The 11,789-nt window shown below is 39.4% G+C and overlaps 1 long non-coding RNA gene across 1 annotated transcript in view; it reads right to left on the bottom strand.

The window, feature by feature from the left end:
- Positions 1–10,240: 10,240 nt before the first annotated feature.
- LOC146821401 (uncharacterized) overlaps positions 10,241–11,789 on the bottom strand; it is a 44,821-nt gene continuing 43,272 nt past the window's right edge. Inside the window, exon 3 of the long non-coding RNA XR_014962707.1 lies at positions 10,241–11,488. This is a non-coding gene — a long non-coding RNA (uncharacterized LOC146821401). The remainder of the gene's footprint in view (positions 11,489–11,789) is intronic.

The following is an 11,789-nucleotide window of genomic DNA, read 5'->3' as shown; positions in this document are numbered from 1 at the left end:
CACCGGAGAAGAGGATTGACGTCGCATCAGATGCCGCCGCATTACCGAGAAGCGTGTCACAGGGCCTATTGCGGTCCGCATCGTGTCGCATCAAGAAAAAACACCATCGTTGTCTCTTTGCACCAGATCTTCATCGCATCACGGCATTGCGTGCCGCATCGCCACAGAAGCGCAGTAAGAAACCAACACATCCCCTACGCAGCAGTAGGGACCCGACACATCACCGTTCTTGCGTATAAGGAACCGACGTATCACCTTCCCTGCAACACTTTCGTTGTATTGCGTTACGCATTTAAGGTACATTGAACGCAAAGTGTCGCATTTTAACATCTAAAGAGAACTAAGCTAATTCTACCATTTTAAGTACAGTATTGTGGATTATTTTCGTTTGTGGTCTTGTGATAAGCCTATATAAAGAATACTTTGTGTGGTGTCCATCTGTAGTGTTGTCACTTGGTTACTATATGTTTTCACAAATGATTTACACACTGCCTCTGAGATAAGCCTGTCTGCTCATGCCAAGCTACCAAGGGGGTGTGCAGGGGTTATTTTAGGAGTGTACCCCCTTACCCTGACTAGACGCAAGGGCCCCTACTTGGACAAAGGTACCTACCTCTGCCAACTAGAGACCCACAAATCTAACAGCAACTATCGAAAATGACAACTCTGTCCCATCAGGGATCGTGGAAACAGTGCAGTACTTTTCGCTCAGTCATTCGCGCTCACTCTGTCTCAGAGAGATACACAGAATAAAACAGTGGGGACGTTTTCAATAAGCATTTATTGAACCAGCATCATTCTAGTGTAAAATAAGTGCACTGAAACAACCATTAGACAGAAACAGACAGAAATGATTAGAAGCACCAACAGAGTAAAAGGATGGTAGATCCCTACCATCATGCTAAAATTATGAATACATGCAAGTATATAAAATACATGACAGTAATAAATGCGTACTCATACGATGCAACTCTAACTTGATGTTAGTGTCCCTAGCATGTATGTAGGTGTAGAGCCAAGAATCCCTCTAGGATAAAGTCAACCACATTACCTGAAGTGAGAGACTGTGGGACCCGTCTTGGTCTCGAGATGGACACCCCGCGAGGGATGTCAGACCACTGCGAGCTGGAGCGTCTGGGTGCAGGAACCTCAGCATCTCACGTCAGTGTGTCAGCATGAAAGTCCTTTTTTTCCTCTCCCTGCCTCAGCAAAGATATGGTGTTTGTATAGTCAAAGTGGTACCCTCAGGTGATCTACCTACCTACCGACTTAAGATGACAGAAGGAATGACCCATATACATAGTTATTATGCAGGAGATGGTAGTCCTGCGGAGTTTCCAAGAGTTCTCATGTATAATGGATGAGGCTAGTTTTCAGGGAAAACCCCACATCTCGTTAGCAGTACCTTAACTAGGTAAAAGATCAGTCCCTAGAATTGTTATGTAGTGCAATGACAGGGGAAATATAGGTGAGAGGTTAGGTTGCTAACTGAAACTATTTTGGGGTACATATATGGAACATAACAGTAGGACTCACAGAAAAGCAGAGTCCAGCAACACCAACAGAATTGCAGGAAGTCTTTTTTGTCCCTGAGACCTCAGAAAAGAGAATCTAGCTCTCCTTCAGCAGAGTCAGGGAGCAGCAGGGCAACAAGCAGAAACGCAGTCCAGTTGATTCATTGAAGTAGCACAGCAGTCCTTCTGACAGAGGTACAGTTCAAGATCCAGAAGTGTCTAATTTTAGGGGGTCAGAGACCAAGTACTTATATCCATGTTGGGTAAATAAGAAGTCAATGAATACCATAATATGTGCAGGCCCGACAACGGCAATACTAATAAATGCGACGTCAATGTAGGTCATAACCTTTGCCCACATAACAATGTCAATGCCCATAAATGCAATGTCGATGTATGCCATAATCTATGCCAGCACAACAGAGATGATACCGGCAGTAGCAATGTCAATGTATCCCATAATCTAAGCATAAATGACAATGTTGTTACCACTAAAAGCAATGTTGGTGTACGCCATGATTTGGGAATGCATAACTATGTCAATATCAGTAAAGACAATATCAATGTACACTATGACAACTGTACACACAAAGTTGAGAATTTAGAGAAAAATTATATCAGTGACTGCCAAATTATTTTCAGGAGTTCCAGTGCACTCACATCATTGCTGTCAGATTTACCCAAGGTGACCTCCCATAAACCTGAGTCAGAGATATGTGGTCAGGCAGGTCCTATAAACCACACCCATGCCCATCGAATACCAGGTCACAGGTGGGGTCGTTCTTAACCCAAAGACAAACACGTGCCCAGGGACAACCCTGATAAATCTCACAGATAGATAGTTGCACCAAAAAACAGGCAGAGTCAAATAGCCCCTATAAACCACATTCTGTCATAGGCTCACATTTCCTAAAAATTCCTTAAAGCTATATACCACATGTAGATAGAAATACTCATCCAATCAGGACAAAACATGCACACCGCACATAGTGATCATGCGCTCTTCATGCCGGACATCTAGACACATACACACTGGCCCACACTGGCTCTCCCTGAGGTCGAGAGCTATCAGTGTGCTTATCTGATACCTGAGCTTGTAAATTGATGACTGAGATGCTTTTCAGGAATGCAGAAATTGTTTTATTATACCTCATAAAATGCATATAATACTAGCCAAAACTTGCACACCAAGAGACTTTCCTCAGATGCATTCTTTGGAGACTCTCCTGGCTGCTGTGTTTAATTAAACCAACTTTTTCCTGTTTTGCCTAACGCCTCTTGTGTTTTCATTTCTTTAAGGTAAATTCATATCCGAGCAACACTCAAAAGTGCCTTTGATGTAGGGGGTGACTTCAAAGCAGGCCTCTGAAGTGCACAAGGATCTATTTCAACCCAGTCCTGTCTGCCATTCTATCTGTGTGGGGAAAATCAGTGCTTTGTGTGAGGACAGGACACTACCTTTTGAAGTTTAAGTGTCTGGCCCTTCTATTTCTCCCTGCCTAGGAAGTCCCATCAGAAATCAGAGGAATGCAGATGAGTGCTCAGAATTCAGATGAGCCTCGCCTTCCTGTGTTCGTGGCTGGGGAATTCACAATTTGTAGCTGTCACCCAACCCAGACATGTATTGGAGACAGGTTGTAAGTCACAAAGAGCAGTAAGTACAGAGAAAGGTCCACTTTTCAAAAACTGTAATGTTAAAACAAACTTCACTAGTGAGGAGGATTTATCATTGCCATTCCAAAGATATGAAACATGAAAAAGCTACTTCTCTCTGATCTGGAATTACAGCCTAAAAGTGCATTAATTAATTCCCACAGCTGGTCTATCAGAGAGGGTAGGCCTAACAGTAGTGAAAAACGAAATTCTCTGTTAGTCACCACCAGGACATGAAAAACATACAAGTACATGCCCTACCTTTTACTTACATGGCACACTGCCCTTAGGGTTACTTAGGGCCTACTTTAGAGATGACATATGTAATAAATAAGGCCTGGCAAGTAGTATTAAATGCCAGGTCGAAGTGGCAGTAAACTGCACACATAGGCACTGGCACCGCAGAGGCAGGCCTGAGGAAGGTTTGAAAGGCTACTTCTGTGAGTGGCAAAATCAGTGCTGCAGCCCACTAAGAGCATTTGAAGTGCATGCCCTGGGTAGAGGGTCTACCACTTTACAAGGGACGTACCATTATGACAGCTATGTTAATCAGGTATACACCAGTGTCATCATGTTTAGGGGAGAAGCACATGCCCTTTGCACTGGTTAGTAGTGGTAAAGTGCTCAGAGTCCTAAGAACAATTAAAGGAATCAGCAAAACATAGAGGTTAGAAGGCAAGAAGTCCAGAGGAAGACCACCCCAAGTAGCCAGGTCTAACTCCTCTCATGAATATGCCCCTCAGTGTTTTGCAAAGGTATACATTACTAGGCAGCAAGCATCTTCAATTCAGGGTTTTAATTTATTGTTTTGGCCTTTTGCATGAGAAACAGTACATGTCAATTCCTGTGAAGTGCTCTCCTTTTTCGCAGAGCCTGATATACAATGATGTTTTTTATATCCCTATAAAAGCGTGATATTTATGTTCATATTACTGGAATGTCCTGACATTGAAACATCCTTTTTGTTTCTAGGAGAATGGTGCCACTAGTTACAGACAACTTTAATGTGGTGCTGGCAGCAAGTGATTTCAGAGACCACTCTCTACAGCCAGCACTGTTCAAGCATCTGCTTCCCGTCAGGATTTATGAGAAAATCTCAGCATGGTAGTTGCACACTCTTTGTCTGCCTTGGATTCATAGCACAGAGACTACTATGACCTTACTGCAATCTTCCATCACTAAGAAATATTGAGGCAAGCGCTAATATTTTTCCTGCGCTATTGACAGCATAATGCACAACCACCAGAGTGCGGCAATGGAGAGGAGCCTATACTTTAAGAAAATAACAGAAACAAATTGAGAAGGCATCTGAAATGTGAAACCAAGAGTGATAATAATCTAAACAAAATGGGTGCGGCAAGAACAGATAAGAAAGTGAAAGGTGGCAAATGAGACGACAACAAAAATGAAACACAGCTACAGAAAACTAAGCACAGGCTGAAAATAGATGCCAGAATAAAGTAAAAGACATAATAAAAGAAAATATGAACAACGGCATAGAAAAATAAGTTTCTGCGGAGAGCCATATAATACACGGAGTACAATAGCCCTAAAGGTGTGTGTAAAAGGCATATAATCAGAGGTGGGGGTGATGGAGCAAGGACTCGTAGAAAGGAGACTTGATCGGAAGCAAGCCTCTCATTTAACTCCCCATCATTGTGGAAAAAAGATGGAGGTGGCACCAGGAATTAAGTCAAGAATTCGTAAATGTGAGCTTATTCAAAATAGTCCTTTATTCTTCTTTATATAAAACATAGGAACGCACAGGACAACAGCCAACGCGTTTCGTTCCTTTCAACGGAACTTCATCAGGTCTGTAAATAACATAAAACAACATATAAATATCCACATAGATAAAACATACACATTTACATACAATATACATAAACGTTACAATCATATCACACTGATGACACTAAACCTCAAATCAAAAAAGACAAAAATATTTTTAAACATATACAAATAAATTAACACACCATACTGGACAACACATATAACCACAGCTGATCAATATAACATATATATCTATTTACAATACAAAATACGTACACATTTAAAAAGAGCAGGTTTGTACAAAATTAGTACTATTAATAGTCACATAATCATTAAACCAGTTACTTAAATACAATCAAAAAATGTGTGTCAGGAGAGAGAAAATCACACGAAGGAGAGAAAACAAACATAATAATATCACATGTGTGTATAATACCAACTTACAGTCTCACACAATATAGGTGTGACAGCGTAATAGTAAAATTTCCAATTTATAATAATAAATAAAATGATGGATTCTCACCAGGATGCTTCCAAAATAATTTTTTATATATATACTTTTACTGGTAATGTCCAAAGTGAAGATCATCCAATATTGAGCACAGAGGAATAAGTGTGGTACAATATATCTAAAAGTAAACAAATAGTATCCAATATAATCTCACCGGTTAATTTGCAGTAATATAATAACATATGACTACGACTTGGGTGGTAACACCCCCAACTTAGAAGCCAAGGAGGACATAATAAAAGGGTATCATAACAATTGTTACAACACCCCCAACTTAGATGCCTAAGAAAACAAGTAATAAAAAGATATCATAACCACCATTACAACACATAAATACAACCAACACCCCAAATCAACATAAGCCGTGTATCCGAAGGGGTACACCCCTCCCAAAAGCATGTGAGCACTTCCCATGAGTGCACATAACAAATATCACAGCAATACGACCAATCAAGAATCACAAATCATCTCTAGTTAACCCTCAGTGTCAGATCCTGAAAGGACATACACTTAGAAAATATCTTAACCACCATTGTCGTATGCAGACATATATACAAGCATTTATATTCGTAGGGACATATATGCCCTAAATGTATACAGACCCTGCATATGAATGCCTATGAGCAATATCAGATTTATGCCACCAATCAAAAAGATCACATTTCATGTCTGATCATTGTAAGTCATTATGAACTTGTAAATGTGAATAAATAATAAAATCCACTAACTTAACAATAAAGTTATTATTTCCTAACAATGACTTTTGTAAAGAAGCAAACAAAATTCAGTTGTGTATAGAGAATAATAAAAAAATATAATAAAAACGGAGTTAACCCTTGATACAGAATAGTCAGCTGTAGCCCAGTATCCACATGTTTACACTAGATCGCGAACAAGACTCGAATTTCGAAAATCAAGCCCATAATAGACAGATGGGATCGTATTTATTTTATTTATTTGTTTTAAATCCCCCCAACAACTTATGATAGAGTCATAATGGGCACAACCTCTATGTCATATATGAAGCGTGTTGATAAAATTGTTATAGTCCGACCCTGAATAGGGCATAGTCCCAACAAATATTAAATCCTACGATCTACCACTACCCGATAAATGCAATAATATAAACGTATACAAGTTACATGTTCACCCATAACGTCTACTCACTTCAAAAATCGTTGCAATTGACGCTCGCGGTGTAAGGCTCCGTACCCACAGTCCAGGAAGAAAGCAACCGATTCCATCTTTCCTGCAGCTTATAACGTGTGTCTTGACGGGACGCACAGATTGGCGTCTGACGTCAGCCATGTTGCAAATTCAATTGAACTAATACCAACACACTCAGCGCCATCTTAGAATGTTCTAATTCTCAAAAAAACGCTTACTTTTGGAACACCTATTTCTAAAACTGAACACCAGCCACTTCTGTTACTAAACAACCTGCTGATATGTTTCAAAACACAAGGGCACACAAAGAATAAAATAAAAAATAAAAAAATTATATAAAGATGTCAAAAAAAGGGGCAAATTTTAAAGCAAAAATTGACAAGCAATGAAACAAACAATGATGCCTACGCGGCAATACTTTCAATTATATAATATCCAAGTGCGAGTCCAAATTGCCCCGCACATAAACAAAGTATATCCCGTCATCGGCAGAAAAACTCACAATAGTGAGTCGGATGTGGATAGCTACTGCAAATATCAACGCCATTCTGTAATGGCTATAGTAAAGTAAAAAAAGGGGGGGGTGAAAGAAAAAGAACATTAAACCTGATCTGTATACCTTCAGATACAAATCTATAAAATAATCAAAATGTTTTGCTATAATGAAGCTCGTTATATCCTTTTCGCTAATCATATCTGGAACATGGAGAATCATTGTCCCAGAGGATATACCTTCTTATTTATACTCTCGGGCCAAATATAACGAGTGTCCCAAGGGTTATATCCTGTCATTATGTCATCAGACCACAAGGAATTATAAGCGGTCAATATCACTGGGGTCATACCTTGTCTGGTTCACTTTCGGAACACTTAAGATCCGTATCCCTGGGGTTGTGTCCTGTCATTATGGCATCAAACGACAGAATTATAAGCGATCGACATCCACTATTCCATTGTGAATATGTCAATAGCACTAAAGATCATAGCAATATAGGTATGGAGATAAACAGCTTGCGCCTCAATATGTCAAAGCGCATTAAAAAGAATAGCTGTAAAAAATAAACCAAACCCAATATGCCTAGATGTAGAGTTCCAAAAGGCTCAATGGATAGTCAAGATGTTTGTCATATATTACCAGATGGCCCGTCATTCTTATCATTAAGCCTGATCTTTCAGAAGATCCCAAAATTACAAAACATAATGCATTTCGCTATCAGTATTGTGTCCAAGCTGGGTAGTTGGCAAACAACATATCCATTTGGCTTCCGCCCTTGTAAGCATAAGTTCCCTATTTCCACCTCTCCTATTAGTAGGGATGTGTTCAATCGAATGAAACCAAAAGGTATTATCGTTTGCATGTACCAAGTTGTAATGTTCCGTAATGGGATATCTTGAGTCCCTACTTTTGATAGCTCTCCGATGTTCCTGAATTCGTAGCTTCAATGGGCGGACAGTAATGCCCACATAGTTTTTTTCACATGGGCAGCCCAAAATGTAAACAATACATGTAGAATTACAATTACAGAACTGATCGATAAGATATCTATGGTCAGTGTTATAAGAAAAAGAAGTTGTTTTATTTCTGCCAATTGGGCAGGTAATGCAAGTCCCACAATGGAAGAAACCTTTAGGTTTAGGAGGCAACCATGTTCCACCACTAGGAACTGATGTTACATAACTGGGGCATAGATGATTGCGTATTGTCATACCCTTCCTGTATGTAATAGAAGGTCGGTTGCCAAGATGTTCTTTTAGCCCAGGGATGGTTGTCAATAGATGCCAATTCTTACGAAACACATTAAAGATCTTATCACAATGTGTGGTGTATTGGGTAATGAACCCAACACCAACTGCATTCTCACGTGAGTGTTTTTTATTTGGTCCATTACACAATATAGCATCTCTATTGATCAGATTGATCCTCGCCTCTGCTTTGTTTAAGTTTTTAATATCATATCCTCGTCTAAGAAATCTGTGTTTGGTCTCAGCAACATTTGCCTGAAAGGTTTCTGTCTCACTGCAATTGCTTCTCACACGAGTCAACTCACCGAAGGATATATTTTATATGACCGAACTCGCGTGTGCACTTGATGCATGAGGCAAGGAATTACAGGATGTCGCCTTACGGTATAGCTTACTTTGAATAACCCCATCCTGGACATAAAAGGTTATATCTAAAAAGGTGATGGCATCTCTATGGTAAGACATAGTAAGCTTTACATTAAACAAATTCTCATTCAAGTAGAGACGATATTGTTCCAGCTATTCAACTGATCCTGACCACAAACATATGATATCATCAGTAAACCTCCCCCAGTACACAACATACTGTGACCAGGGGAGGCACATCTGGCCCAGGCATGCTCCCTCTCATACCACCCTATAAAGAGGCAGGCATAAGAGGGAGCAAACCTGGAACCCATCGCGATCCCATTGATCTGTTGGAACCAATGATCGTTAAAGAGGAAAAAGTTGTTCAATAATATCAGGTCAATCATATCAACAATCATCTCATTCTGTGCATATAACTTTGCCCCTTCCTTGTTTAAGTAGGACTGCACTGCCATAATACCGTATTTCCTATCAATGCAGGTATAAAGGCTTTCAACATCAAATGTAACAAAAAAGAGGTCCTCCGACCACTCAAAATCCTAAAGTTTCAATAGAATATCCTTACTGTCACTAATGTACGAGGGCAGACCCAGGACATATTTTTGTAACTTTAGATCAACATATTCGGCCAATTTCTCTGTTGGTGAGCGCACCCCAGAAATAATGGGCCTTCCAGGAGGGAATTGTCCCCCCTTATGTATTTTGGGTAAAATATAAATACATGGATAGGAGGGACAATCAACCTGTAGGCATTTGTATTCGTCCTCCGTGATTAGACATGAGTCCCTTCATTCACATAGCATCGCGTTGATTTTCAATGCTACGCCAGGAATGGGATTTTCACTTAGCTTCATATAGCTTTTGTTGTCACTGGGCTGTCGGCCAATTTCTTTTAAATAATCACAACGATTCGTAACTACAACGTTGCCGCCCTTGTCAGCTTCGCGTATAACAATTTCTGGGTCTCCCCTGAGACGTTGTAATGCCTGACGCTCAGAATAGGTGAGATTAATTTTGGGGTGGCCACCATATTTGTTTGGGGTTTCCAATTTATACAAATCCTCTGCAACTTTTTTGTGAAATACATCAATATTGGGATGATACCCACCTGTAGTGACAAACTTGGATTTAGGACATAAGAGGCTGTCAATTGGCATTTCTTGGGCAATATCCAATTCTCTAAGTAGGTTTGGCATATCCGACCCTTCCTCATTGGAGATGGATAAGAGACATTGGATATTGCGCACATCAGCAATAGTATGTGTGCCCTCTTCCCCCATAGTTGGTACTCTTATCTGCTTAGAGGGTTGATTGGAAAAGAAGTCCTTAAGTTTTAAAATCCTAATAAACTTGAAAAGATCAACATGTATATTTGTAAAATCTCCACTTTGAGTGGGACAAAAATTAAGACCTTTACAAAGTAAATTTGTTTCCTCAACATCCAATATTTTATTTGAAAGATTAACAATTTTTAGGTCAGAGATATTCTCACTCACACTACAATGGCCAATAGTGTCACATATATTGTCACTCATGTCCTTATGGGTCTGATTGATTAGGGTCTTTTGGGTCTGACTGCAACCTCCACTTTCTCTACTGGCACCCTGCTGACCCTTTTTCGGCCTCCCCTCCTGGTTTTTGCGGTTCTTTTTTCTGTTGTAAACAGCTTGATATTCTTAACTTCGCTAATTCCTTTTGAAAGGACGAGGCCCCTTCCCCTAAAATGATTTCCTGATTTATATTTGAAGATGTTGTACTGCTTGTAGAGGAAACTGAGCGGTTGCTCACGGAATGACCATCATCTACATCCTCCCTTTCCTCCCTGTTTCTCTTCTTATCATCAGACCCTGATAAATGATCTAATTTTTTGGCGAAGGTATAAATTCGCCCGTCTCTATAATCACGATCGTCCCTTTTAATTTTACTCAATTTCTTATCCTTAATGTAAGCTTGATGGCTGTCCATCACCTGTTTCAAAATAGCAATTTGTTTTCAACAAGTTCTTTTTCCCCCAATTCACTGATTTCCTTTTCTACTTTTTCAATTTCCTCCTGCAATTTCTCTCCCTTTTCCATTGAGTGCCGCACCAAGATCTCCATCATAATACGTGAGGCACCTTCTAAGTTACCTTACCACCCTTTAAGCAAACTTTCACTAAGATCTTCGAAGGTGGGGAAAATAAGGATCCTTAGTCCCCTAGGGACCTTACCATTTTCCATGTATTGTTTAAGGGTGACCCCGTCCCACCATCTACTCAATTCCTGTTTTCTAAGTCTCTCTAGTCTTATAAACAGTGTTTTAAGACTTGTTTTACCAGAAGTTTCTATATTAATAGTTGGTTTTACACCACTCGCTCCAAAAAGATTAAGTGTCATCTCCTCACGGCCATCGTTATATTTTGGCATTTTCACATTAATAGAATTGTAAAAAGGGTAACAGAGTGCTTCAACAGTCCATACAAATTCTTGACAAATAAATGATTCCACAGCCGACTAATGTTGCGCACATCAGTATTCAAGTCCCATGAATATGCAGCTCCTGTGCCAAACAACTCCAAGACCTGCTATGGAAGGATCTTACTGGAAAACCAGTTTGGAGAATTTTGGAAAAAAGATGGAGGTGGCCCCAGGAATTAAGTCACGAATTCGTAAATGTGAGCTTATTCAAAATAGTCCTTTATTCTTCTTCATATAAAACATAGGACCGCACAGGACACCAGCCAACGTGTTTCGCTCCTTTCAACGGAACTTCATCAGGGCTGTAAATAACATAAAACAACATATAAATATCCACATAGATAAAACATACATATTTACATACAATATGCATAAACGTTACAATCATATCACACTGATGACATTAAACCTCAAATCAAAAAGACAAAAATATTTTTAAACATATACAAATAAATTAACACACCATATTGGACAACACATATAACCACAGCTGATCAATATAACATATATATCTATTTACAATACAAAATATATACACATTTAAAAAGAGCAGGTTTGTACAAAATTAGTACTATTAATAGTCACATTATCATTAAACCAGTT

This window comes from Triturus cristatus, chromosome 6 (assembly GCF_964204655.1).
Source record: "Triturus cristatus chromosome 6, aTriCri1.1, whole genome shotgun sequence".
In the NCBI taxonomy this organism is placed as follows: Eukaryota; Metazoa; Chordata; class Amphibia; order Caudata; family Salamandridae; genus Triturus; species Triturus cristatus.
The sequence above is the reverse complement of the archived record's forward strand: the minus strand, read 5'-3'. Positions and strand labels throughout refer to the sequence as shown.